This window comes from Schistocerca serialis, chromosome 3 (assembly GCF_023864345.2).
Source record: "Schistocerca serialis cubense isolate TAMUIC-IGC-003099 chromosome 3, iqSchSeri2.2, whole genome shotgun sequence".
Lineage (NCBI taxonomy): Eukaryota > Metazoa > Arthropoda > Insecta > Orthoptera > Acrididae > Schistocerca > Schistocerca serialis.
The window spans coordinates 317,345,094-317,358,670 of NC_064640.1; positions in this window are offsets into that span (position 1 = coordinate 317,345,094).

Sequence of the window (13,577 nt, forward strand, 5' to 3'; positions counted from 1 at the left end):
TACATCGGTGGTCGCTGTAAATACTCCGTGGCTGAATTCCCGTAAGTATACCTTCTATAGTACTATAGATTGGCGATAATTGCCACACGAACGGGTATGACTTCAAGCGAAGCGCAATGTATACCACATATAAACTAAAATGGTTTACCATTAAATATGTACACATTAGCTCTGACTGGGAACACAATACTGACTGAAGCCCCATGTATTGCACTCTGAGTCTACAAGCATTGTGGCATAGACTGATTGAAGGCTCGTATATGTTACTCAGGTATTTCCCTCCAGCAAATTTGTGCGCATGAACGTAAAGCAGTAAAAGTAACTTTGCGCTCCGTAACGAATGAGTTGCTGACCAATCATAAACCAGACATGTTCGATGGCTGACGAGTCAGGTGGACGTGGAAAATAAGGTACGAGAGGTACCCGCCGTTCTTCGAGAAATGCTTCCATATTACTTGAGCTTGTGACAGGGTATTTTCATGCTGAAATATGGAATCTAGGTTTACCTGAAGGGGAGGGGGGGGGGGGGAGAGGGTACTGCCCTGGGCTCCAAACCGTCCATAATGTAGTGTTTGCTATTCAGATGCCTCTAAGTACACAAGAGTCACGCACACATGTTAAATACTATTGTATACTTGATCGTAGTTTTTCCGCTTGCGAGCTAACATCCCAAAGATGTTCGGGCTCACATGCGGTTCTCTTCGTCGAAATGTCTTGGCTCAAACTCGTCTAGCGGTTGAACCGCACGTGTCGCGTTACATGCCCTAAATCAGACACTTGTGACCCTTTGGTTAAATTTTCTGGCTGATGGCAAGTTTGCGAAATACAAAATTAACGTAACACATAATAACAGTAATAATAACAACGGGAACTAAATTAACGACCCATAAATTTTGTAGGCCACACAGTTGCGATTTGGTTAGAATAATGTTTATTAGGAAAGCAAACTATTAGCGAAAGTGCTCGTATTTAGAGTTGCTGTTATACTTGAGCGCATGTCCATTTGACACAGCTCGATCATTCACAATCTCATCGCGAAATACAAATTATCTACGCGAAAAGTTAGAGTTCACACCAGGCGCGCGGCTGCTCCCCGCTCAGAGACTAAGTCCCGCGATACCACACAACGCGAAATTTTCTAAGCCGTTTCACTTCCTAGCTGCATAAAGACCGACTGTCCGCTTTCGCGTCAAAATCCGAACTGTTCTCTTTGGTGTCTCCAGCCGAACTGTCAGCTTTCGTGTCTGCACCAGCGCTGACTCTCTGCCCGTCCCCTGCCGCGTTTCACGCGCGCCGCATATCCTCACTCAACTGACTAGGGCAGTTCCCGTTCCTGAAGCCGTCCATCTGATTGGCTACAGCTAATTCTACATTATTTTACATTTTAACATATTTAAATAATCAAAGCTTGACCACCTTCACGTTCTAAATAAAGTAACAATAATATCCATTACATAATAAACGTTAAATTCGTTTACATAAAACCAATACTATTTCCTTTTTAACTTTGAATTTCACGGCCAGTAGTCTTGCACCAATGTGCTTTCTGATAAATAAATAAAGAACAAAAGTAACTAATATGCACTAAACTTAACAACAAATATTATATAACCTAGTGATTCAATAAGATGTCATGCTGTCATCGTTCAGTGTGTTTTGTGTGGAGGAAATGATGATCTGATGCTTAATTGAAAATACTGATAATATAAATTTACTATATCTTTAAAAAAATAAATTTACAGAGTCGATATTTACAATGTTTGTCATTTTAATGATGCTCTTCTATATGAAATATTGATCGTTAAGATCGACTAAAGCGTTCAGGTTTTAGCATTCAGGCCTTTGTTACAAAACTTAATTTCACTTTTATGGTAAATCCTAAACTATTATTGATATGATAAATATTCAGGTTTTATTGGGATCAGAATTAAATTTTATGATAGTTGGTAGATTAAAATTGCTGTGGTTTCATTCCCTGACATACTATAGAATTAAGTATTTTTCATAAATATTTCCCTGTATGGCCGATCTTAGGTCAGCCATATTTAACACTGCTACATTTACTGGGCCACAAATGGTTTCTACGGAGTTTCTCTATGACGTAGGTTGTCGTCTGTCTCACTCGCACACTACAGAGCTTAGGTCTCAATAGACAATAGACGCCTGTGAGTTTCCCCATCTCGTGGAGAATCTGCGCCCTTTGTGGCACGCGGTCCTGGACGACAGGGTTCGCTTCACGATTCCTGTAGGCTGACTCTTTCGGCCATATACTTAGATGAGAGCGCAATGCTCGTTAACTCACACGCTATTCTGACGAGAGCTTTACGTTGGAAAAATTACTATGGTACTTTCTACCACGCGTACTATGATCACTCTAGGATAGGGTCATGTGAGGCTCGTCTGAAAACATTACATTTTGCAACCCAGCACACCAATGAATATGTCTTTCTAGCAACTGCAGCTTGAGACGTATTAGGTTTCTGGGTAATGGAAGCTAACACAATGGCAAAAGTACAGCCAACAGCAGCAGGCGTCGATCCGGTGACGCAGACATGTCCATACCCGGTGCAGTTCCAACTCTGTGTAGGATGTTGCACATTCCGTCACGGCCAAACGCAAAATATGACAGTTATCCCGCTGCTTAGCCTTCCCTCAGTAATCAATCTCACTTATTACTGATATGCTATTTAGCTCATCCTATAAGATTCTATTTCATAAACGTTGATGTAAATAAATATCCAAATATTAATTATTTTACCAGTGTATCTACGACCTCCAGCTGGTGTTAATTAGACGTATAGAATCATATCACGTTAGTAGCTAATATCGTATTTATCTTGAACAGGTGAGGATTCGATTGCCTTCCGGGCGTGTGGAATTTGCCTCCCGTTACTTTCTAGACTGCTTCATAGGATCTCCGCGTGGTACCACGTGCTTCCATTTTCACGATACTCTGCAGAAAGACAGGGCTCCGTCTCTACAGACCTAAATACGGGGAGACGATTAATTCCAACCTTTCTAGTTGGATAATTTGCATCATGTGACCAAAACGAGGTTCAAAGGAACATTTAATAAGATAAAAATTATTTCAGGGAGTGAATGCATTATTCTAAATTAACTTTTGCATTATGACGTAGCACACTGTATTCTGATCTAGGTTAGTGTTCCACCTATACACTCACAAACAGGGCTGAAATTGGCATGCTGGTAGATGCAGGGTGACAGTTATTGAAATATGTGAAACAAAATCGTCAGAACTTCTGAGCGGTTTGCGTTAGGACGTTCAAACTAAACACTTGGGCGCTGGGCGTAATGGGAAATAGTACGGTTTGGTTTACCGAAAAATCACACTTTCATTTGGATCGGTTCGTCAATAGGCAAATGTGGCACATTTGGGAGACTGAGAATCCGCATTTCGCGATCGAGAAGTCTCTTCATCCTCAACGGGTTACTGTGTGGTGTGCAGTGCCCTGCCACGGAATAAACGGTGCGACATTCCTGATGCCACGGTGAGTGCCGAACGGCACGTGAAGATTTTGGAAGAAGATTTCATCCTTGATTTCGACAAGATGTGGTTCATGCAACATGGAGCTCGATCCCATCGAAGCAGGAGAGTGTTTGATGTCCTGGAGGAGCACTTTGGGGACTGCATTCTGGCTCTGAGGTACCGAGAGACCACTGGCATAGGCCTCGATTGGCCGCCGTATTCTCCGGATCTGAAAACATGCGACTCCTTTTTGTGGGGCTATATCAAAGGAAAGATGTACAGCAATAATCCCAAAACCATTGCTGAGCTGAAAGCAGCCATTCAGAAGGTCATCAACAGCATCGATGCTCCGACACTTCAGTGGGTCATGCAGAAGATCGCTATTCGTCTGTGCCACATCGTCGCCAATAATGGGAGGCACGTCGAACATGCCATAACTCAAATCCGAATATCTACCGTAACGTTTACATGTTGAATAAAGTGTGTGCACGCGAGAGTTTTTAATTCCTTTACCAGTCGTTTAATGTAGTTCAATAATTGACACCCTGCATTTACAATACATGTCACCACACTCCACGGCTTTGCGAAGACTACACAACACCACGCATTAATCACGGGTTGACATCTTGAAAGCGATTAAAACTTTTTATCCCTTAGCAACAATCGTGGAAAATGTAATAAGTTGTCGTTTCCTATTAATCTCTAGTCCACTGAAATCACGTTTCTTAGATGGAGAGCAAGAGGGCGGTCGCCTTGTAACTAGACGGTCCACAATACTGTTGTGTATGCAGTGTGAGCTAAGCTAGGTGACGGTACTGTTCTGTGTGCTACAACTGTAACCAAGCGATAACCGGCCTGGCGATTTCCCAAAATGCAGGCACTTAATTATTTATTAAATATTATCCGCATGAAAGAGGCAAAGACACTGACATAAAACTCTAGTGTTAATGTTTAAATTACATTGTTGTTGTTGTTGTTGTTGTGGTCTACAGTCCTGAGACTGGTTTGATGCAGCTCTCCACGCTAATCTATCCTGTGCAAGCTCCTTCATCTCCCAGTACCTACTGCAACCTACATCCTTCTGAATCTGCTTAGTGTATTCATCCCTTGGTCTCTCTCTACGATTTTTACCCTCCACGCTGCCCTCCAATACTAAATTGGTGATCCCTTGATGCCTCAGGACATGTCCTACCAACCGATCCCTTCTTCTAGTCAAGTTGTGCCACAAACTTCTCTTCTCCCCAGTCCTATTCAGTACGTCCTCATTAGTTACGTGATCTACCCATCTAATCTTCAACATTTTTCTGTTGCACCACATTTCGGAAGCTTCTATTCTCTTCTTGTCCAAACTATTTAGTGTCCATGTTTCACTTCCATACATGGCTACACTCCATACAAATACTTTCAGAAACGACTTCCTGACACTTAAATCTATACTCGATGTTAACAAATTTCTCTTCTTCAGAAATGCTTTCCTTGCCATTGCCAGTCTACATTTTATATCCTCTCTACTTCGAGCATCATCAGTTATTTTGCTCCCCAAATAGCAAAACTCCTTTACTACTTTAAGTGTCTTATTTCCTAATCTAATTCCCTCAGCATCACCCGATTTAATTTGACTACATTCCATTATCCTTGTTTTGCTTTTGTTGATGTTCATCTTATATCCTCCTTTCAAGACACTGTACCTTCCATTCAACTGCTCTTCCAATTCCTTTGCTGTTTCTGACGGAATTACAATGTCATCGGCGAACCTCAAAGTTTTTATTTCTTCTCCATGCATTTTAACACCTACTCCGAATTTTTCTTTTGTTTCCTTCACTGCTTGCTCAATATACAGATTGAATAACATCGGGGAGAGGCTGCAACCCTGTCTCACTCCCTTCCCAACCACTGATTCTCTTTCATGTCCCTCGACTCTTATAACTGCCATCTGGTTTCTGTACAAATTGTAAATAGCCTTTCGCTCCCTGTATTTTACCCCTGCTGCCTTTAGAATTTGAAAGAGAGTATTCCAGTCAACATTGTCAAAAGCTTTCTCTGAGTCTACAAATGCTAGAAACGTAAGGTTGCCTTTCCTTAATCTTTCTTCTAAGATAAGTCGTAAGGTCAGTATTGCCTCACGTGTTCCAACATTTCTACGGAATCCAAACTGATCTTCCCCGAGGTCGGCTTCTACCAGTTTTTCCATTCGTCTGTAAATAATTCGTTTTAGTATTTTGCAGCTGTGATTTATTAAACTGATTGTTCGGTAATTTTCACATCTGTCAACACCTGCTTTCTTTGGGATTGGAATTATTATATTCTTCTTGAAGTCTGAGGGTATTTCGCCTGTCTCTTACATCTTGCTCACCAGATGGTAGAGTTTTGTCAGGACTGGCTCTCCCGAGGCCATCAGTAGTTCTAATGGAATGTTGTCTACTCCTAGGGCCTTGTTTCGACTCAGGTCTTTCAGTGCTGTGTCAAACTCTTCACGCAGTATCGTATCTCCCATTTCATCTTCATCTACATCCTCTTCCATTTCCATAATATTGTCCTCAAGTACATCGCCCTTGTATGGACCCTCTATATACTCCTTCCACCTTTCTGCTTTCCCCTCTTTGCTTAGAACTGGGTTTCCATCTGAGCTCTTGATATTCATACAAGTGGCTCTCTTTTCTCCAAAGGTCTCTTTAATTTTCCTGTAGGCTGTATCTATCTTACCCCTAGTGAGATAAGACTCCACATTCTTACATTTGTCCTCTAGCCATGCCTGCTTAGCCATTTTGCACTTCCTGTCGATCTCATTTTTGAGACGTTTGTATTCCTTTTTGCCTGCTTCATTTACTGCATTTTTATATTTTCTCCTTTCATCAATTAAATTCAATATTTCTTCTGTTACCCAAGGATTTCTACTAGCCCTCGTCTTTTTACCTACTTGATCCTCTGCTGCCTTCACTACTTCATCCCTCAGAGCTACCCATTCGTCTTCTACTGTATTTATTTCCCCCATTCCTTTCAATTGTTCCCTTATGCTCTCCCTGAAACTCTGTACAACCTCTGGTTTAGTCAGTTTATCTAAATTACATTAGTTTTAAAATAAGAGCTACCTGGTTACAGAATTTGTTTACTGTCTGAGAAACCCACCTTCATTTATGCACAAATGTGACATTGGAATTACCAGCGTGCATTCTCACACCCTATAGCGTATTGAGATTAGTTTGAACACTTAGCCACTTCTCCCAGCTTCTCTTGACTTCTCTGCGATGGAGGTCAGAACCGTGACGCACAGCGTTGAAAATGCGCGGTTTTGTTACGAGTGGCTGAAGAAACCATTTCAGACACACTGCCGCACATAAACTAAGCGGAAAGGCATCAGGAGATGGCACAAAAGGCGTCAATCGAACCACCCCTCCACTTTGGAGTGTAGCGTGACCATAGTTTTTGCAGTGCTATGCAGCGTGGAACCACTTAAGACCGTTAAAAAACATTGACATATGCATGAATAAAATGTCAAAGACTTCCTCTAAAACACCACCCACCCTCGTTCAGCATCACCCTCGGTGCCATCCACGCAACATTGTTGAGCACATTAGAAATGTGCCTGCACAGACACAAACTTTGACCTATTTTTAGGAGCCTGCAAGCCTTTCTGTACTCCTCAGACTCCTATGGCTGCAAGCAGGCTGTACAGCAGCAACGTAACGCCTGTCAGCTAAGGGAACTTTTGTTCTATCAGATTTCCCTCATTACTGCCAGCCTTGACATGATGTCATACTCGATGGTATCCCAAATCGTGACACCAGGTGTAACACTGCTGCACCTGCTAATTACATTGCAAGGATGGGATCTCTGTCCATTTCGTCGGGATATTCATCGAAAATAGTCATCCAGAGTAGTCTGTAACATAAATAAATCGCTGAAGGAATGTGATGCCATCAGCAGACCCTGCCTTACTCACACGGCACCAGTTCAACTGCAGTCGTTTGTGTTGAGGTGTTAACTGTAGAGTGCTTTTGTAACGATAAGTTCTTAGTTCGGCTGCTGCTTGTCTCCAACCAATGGTGCCTAATGACGAATGTTGTGGGGAGTCCATTACTTGTTCTCGGGTGACCGGGAAGATCTGAAGGGGTTATAGTGCACCTGGCGCACAATATGGTGATCCAATCTTGTGATGATCAGATGTGGTAGACCGAAACTTTGATGATGAGTATGCCTATCCTCAGGTTCCCATGCTGTCCAATACTGGTCGCGTCCAATGCCATGTCCAGACATGGATATTGTACAGTTCGACAGCAGGCCAAATGGAGACCCACAATGAGGCCACTTTCGACATCTGTCAGGTGCTGATAACGATGCATCATACGAGTACCCGGCATATCTGTGTCATTCACAGAGATATCTCTGACGCTGTTAACACCCCTTGTGTCCCTAACCGGAACTGTAAGAACACAAAACACGAAAAACTCTAATGAACTCTGGTGACTGGTCTAACACAGAACTGCATCTGTAATGAATCATTGTGAGGAATTCTGTACTTGTATAAAGTTCCATTCACATCTGACCATGTCTTCTGGGTGCTTCATTTTACTTCTCGTGTATAGGGGGCAGTCAAATCAAAACTAGAAATATGGAAAAAATAAATGTATTGTTTATTATTTCAAAATTAACTGCTGTAACTGATAATACATTTGTCCAACTGTGTGACGAGACGATAAACGCATTCATGGAAAAATGTTTCCAGTTGGCTACGGAACCATGATTGTACCCAGACATGCACCTCTTCGTCCGAAGCAAATCGATGGCCGTAAACGTCTTTCTTCAAGACTCCAAAACTATGGAAGTGGCGTGGGGACAGACCGGGACTGTGTGGAGGCTGTGAAAAGGCTTCCCAGCAAAACGTCTGCAGTGTAATCCAAACAATAGTGGCAACTTATGTTTCCACCAATATGTTGCCAATGTTGTTTCAAGTACGCTAGAGAAGTATCACTGGGAAGCACTTTCACAGCCCCCATGCAGTCATGACGCCTCATCAGACCAGTTCCAAATTTTTGGAGCCAACAGAGTAAATATCAGCAGCGATCGACTTTCTTTGGAATAAGAGGAGCCTGGGTACAATCATGGCTCTATAGAAAACGACAAACACTTTTCTATCAAAGCATTGGCCATATTGTCTGAGAATGGGCTAAATGTATTAACAGTTATGAGCATTACTTTTGAAATACTAAGCCGTTTAGTAACTTTTTCTTTTCGTTTGACTGAGAGAGAGACGGGAGCGGTAAGAGATAGAGAGAGAGTGAGAGAGTGAGACAGAGAGAAAGAGAGAAAGAGAGAAGAACTTTGCGAATGTATACTCCTTCATACTTTTCGCATATGCATAAACAGCTACCAGAACATAAGCATAGAAAGAGATGTATGTGTGTTACACTGGTGGAAATAAGCAATACTACAATACTAGTGTTTTCTACAGGCTAATTAGAAGAGAATAAATAATTCTTTATAACACGCTATAGCAGTAGTACAGGGTGACAATTATTCAACTATGAAAAGAAACGAAAATTAGTTAAAAACTAACAACACATGTATACATCACTATAGATATTGAGATGTTGGTTATCACATGTTCCATATCCCTTCCATCTTTGGCGATGATGTGGCACAGACGAATAGCGAAATTCTGCATGACCCGTTGAAGTGATGGAACATTGATGATGTCGATGACCTCCTGAATGGCTGTTTTCATCTCAGAAATGGTTTTGAGGTTATTGCTGTATACCTTGTCTTTAATATAGCCCCTCGAAAAGGAGTCGCATGTGTTCAGATTGGGACAATATAGCCTCCAATCAAGGCCCATGCCAGTGGCTTCTGGTTACACCAGAACCAGAACCAGAACCAAAGTGCTCTTCCAGGACATCAAGCACTCCTTTAATTCGATGGAGTCGAGCTCCATCTTGCATGAACTTGATGAAATCAGGGACACTTTGGATAATGGGGTTGAAATAATCTTCCAAAACCTCCACATACCATTCGGTAATCATTGTACCATCGAGGAATATCGCACCCATTCGTCCGTGACTGGACATTGCACAACACACTGCCACAAGCTAAGGGTGAAGAGAGTTCTCGATAGCGAAGGCATAGTGCTTCAATGCTGTTACAGATAAAGCTCACAGGAGAATGATTCCGATGGTCTGCGTTGGCCGCTTTTATACTGAGCGCATGACCTTGATTACATAAGAGCGCTGATAACCGACTTAGCCGCTGCGAGGGCCGACGCGGGCGTGCTATCCCGTACGTGTGCTGTGGTCTCTTTAGCAGTACGCGTACCCGCGGGCTGAACGGCCCAAGCGGGTTGCATCATGCAGCCTCGCAGGCGCTCAGCGTCCAACGCTGCACTATGTTTTCGATTTTTTTCAAATTGTTGCATTCTTGAGCCCCCGTTCACCAGATGTACGTCTAGCGATTGGTGGCTCACGCTACAGATCACACTTTAATAATAATTGTAACACAGGGTTACATCACCAGTTACAGTTATATTCTCAGCCAGTACAACAAGTCCTTTCATCCATACACGTATTTTCTCATCATTACTAACTTTACGACAGGAGCTGGTATACAATGTAAAGGGCGTATTACTATATACGTAACTAGATCTAGATTGAGTCTTAGCATCTATCCCACAATGCCAGGTCTTGTAAGCGATGACATCTCGGTTGGCGAATGATTCCAATACAGGTAGCGAGGCATTCTCACATTGGACGATAGCGAGAGTAAACCATCCACTTCCAGTACTCCCTGTTGCAACGTCAAGACTGAAATTAACTCGACATCCATGGAAAAAAATCGGTCAATTCAATATGACACTTTGTGCATTTCCATTTGTGCCAAGTTTATTCTCCAGGCTTATTATATGTTTGTAGACTGGCATGTGATGGCTACGTTGACGATACACACGTCGGTGAGGCGTAGTGCTTAAATGCTGTTGTAGATAGAGCTCACAGCGGAATGATTCCGCTGGTCTGCGTTGGCCGCTTTTATACTGAGCGCATGACCTTGATTACATAAGAGCGCTGATAACCGACTTAGCCGCTGCGAGGGCCGACGCGGGCGTGCTATCCCGTACGTGTGCTGTGGTCTCTTTAGCAGTACGCGTACCCGCGGGCTGCCGGCCCATGCGGGTTGCATCATGCAGCCTCGCAGGCGCTCAGCGGCCAACGCGTATGTTTTAGATTGTTTTCAAATTGTTGCATCCTTGAGTCCCCGTTCACCAGATGTACGTCTAGCGATTGGCGGCTCACGCTACAGATCGCACTTTATTAGTGATTATAGTACAGGGTTACATCACCAGTTGCAGTTACATTTGGCTGCTGATTTTTTTCCGTGGATGTCGAGTTAATTTCAGTCTTGACGTTGCCACAGGGAGTACTGGAAGTGGATGGTTTACTGTCGCTATCGTCCGATGTGAGAATGCCTCTCTACCTGGATTGGAATCATTCGCCGACCGAGATGTCATCGCTTACAAGACCTGGCATTCTGGGATAGATGCTAAGACCCAATCTGGACACCCGCTCCTGTCGTAAAGTTAGTAATGATGAGAAAATACATGTATGGATGAAAGGACCTGGTGTACTTGCTGAGAATGTAACTGTAACTGGTGATGTAACCTTGTATTATAATTATTGATAAAGTGTGATCTGTAGCGTGAGCCGCCAATCGCTAGACTTACAACTGGTGAACGGGGGCTCAAGGATGCAACAATTTGAAATTACTTTCAGCACACTGCAAATCAGATCACAGAGAGGTAATCAATCAATCCATAGCTCATGAAGGAAATGTGCACGCAACATTAAAACACCTGCAACTACAGTGTGTTTAAAGATTCAAATCCCCCTCAGATTCATTTAGTAAAAATGTAAACTAATAGTATGTATGTATTCCCTTGCATTACTTAATACAAATAAATGAGATATTATTCTGAATTTCATACCATAGTCCAGCTTTGCCTAAAATGCCTCGTCAGGTTTTGGCAGATAAGAGAAAGACAAGGTTCAGCAAATGTTCACTTCAACTGTCCATCAGACATGCTCCTCAGAGATATGGACGACTATTTCGATGGATTACAGACTGCGACGTTAAAATTACTTATTAAGTTGTTAAATATTTACTTCAAAGATCCACAGCGTTAGCAAGCGTGGCAAGCCTGTCGAACTTCAATCGTAAACAAGTGCTGCTTAACTAAAAGTTATTATCAGAAGCACCATTATGCAAGAAATGACTATTTTAATAAGTCATACAGACATTTAGACATTGCAAAATACACTCCTGGAAATGGAAAAAAGAACACATTGACACCGGTGTGTCAGACCCACCATACTTGCTCCGGACACTGCGAGAGGGCTGTACAAGCAATGATCACACGCACGGCACAGCGGACACACCAGGAACCGCGGTGTTGGCCGTCGAATGGCGCTAGCTGCGCAGCATTTGTGCACCGCCACCGTCAGTGTCAGCCAGTTTGCCGTGGCATACGGAGCTCCATCGCAGTCTTTAACACTGGTAGCATGCCGCGACAGCGTGGACGTGAACCGTATGTGCAGTTGACGGACTTTGAGCGAGGGCGTATAGTGGGCATGCGGGAGGCCGGGTGGACGTACTGCCGAATTGCTCAACACGTGGGGCGTGAGGTCTCCACAGTACATCGATGTTGTCGCCAGTGGTCGGCGGAAGGTGCAAGTGCCCGTCGACCTGGGACCGGACCGCAGCGACGCACGGATGCACGCCAAGATCGTAGGATCCTACGCAGTGCCGTAGGGGACCACACCGCCACTTCCCAGCAAATTAGGGACACTGTTGCTCCTGGGGTATCGGCGAGGACCATTCGCAACCGTCTCCATGAAGCTGGGCTACGGTCCCGCACACCGTTAGGCCGTCTTCCGCTCACGCCCCAACATCGTGCAACGCGCCTCCAGTGATGTCGCGACAGGCGTGAATGGAGGGACGAATGGAGACGTGTCGTCTTCAGCGATGAGAGTCGCTTCTGCCTTGGTGCCAATGATGGTCGTATGCGTGTTTGGCGCCGTGCAGGTGAGCGCCACAATCAGGACTGCATACGACCGAGGCACACAGGGCCAACACCCGGCATCATGGTGTGGGGAGCGATCTCCTACACTGGCCGTACACCAGTGGTGATCGTCGAGGGGACACTGAATAGTGCACGGTACATCCAAACCGTCATCGAACCCATCGTTCTACCATTCCTAGACCGGCAAGGGAACTTGCTGTTCCAACAGGACAATGCACGTCCGCATGTATCCCGTGCCACCCAACGTGCTCTAGAAGGTGTAAGTCAACTACCCTGGCCAACAAGATCTCCGGATCTGTCCCCCATTGAGCATGTTTGGGACTGGATGAAGCGTCGTCTCACGCGGTCTGCACGTCCAGCACGAACGCTGGTCCAACTGAGGCGGCAGGTGGAAATGGCATGGCAAGCCGTTCCACAGGACTACATCCAGCATCTCTACGATCGTCTCCATGGGAGAATAGCAGCCTGCACTGCTGCGAAAGGTGGATATACACTGTACTAGTGCCGACATTGTGCATACTCTGTTGCCTGTGTCTATGTGCCTGTGGGTCTGTCAGTGTGATCATGTGATGTATCTGACCCCAGGAATGTGTCAATAAAGTTTCCCCTTCCTGGGACAATGAATTCACGGTGTTCTTATTTCAATTTCCAGGAGTGTATATTTGAAGCTTCATTGCGCTTGCGAATTAATATAATACCACAGATTGTAAATAATTTTATTTATTTTCGAGATAACGACTCTGATATTAGCTTTGTAGATGTATTTCTTTGATAAATAAGTCAGGTCATTACGATACTTCTGATCACAGCCCAAATGGACTTCATTGTAATTGACCGTTGCCTTTTAATACAATGTTTTGATTGGAGGAGAGAAAAGAAAGAGAGATGTAACACTATGCAGTGTATGTGTGTGCGCACGAGAACTTACATATACGGTGGATATGTTTGAACCTGCAGTAAGTTTTGTATTACGTCAGAGATATATATGTGTGTAAATAAATAATGTAATTTGACAGTTTTTTTACGTCA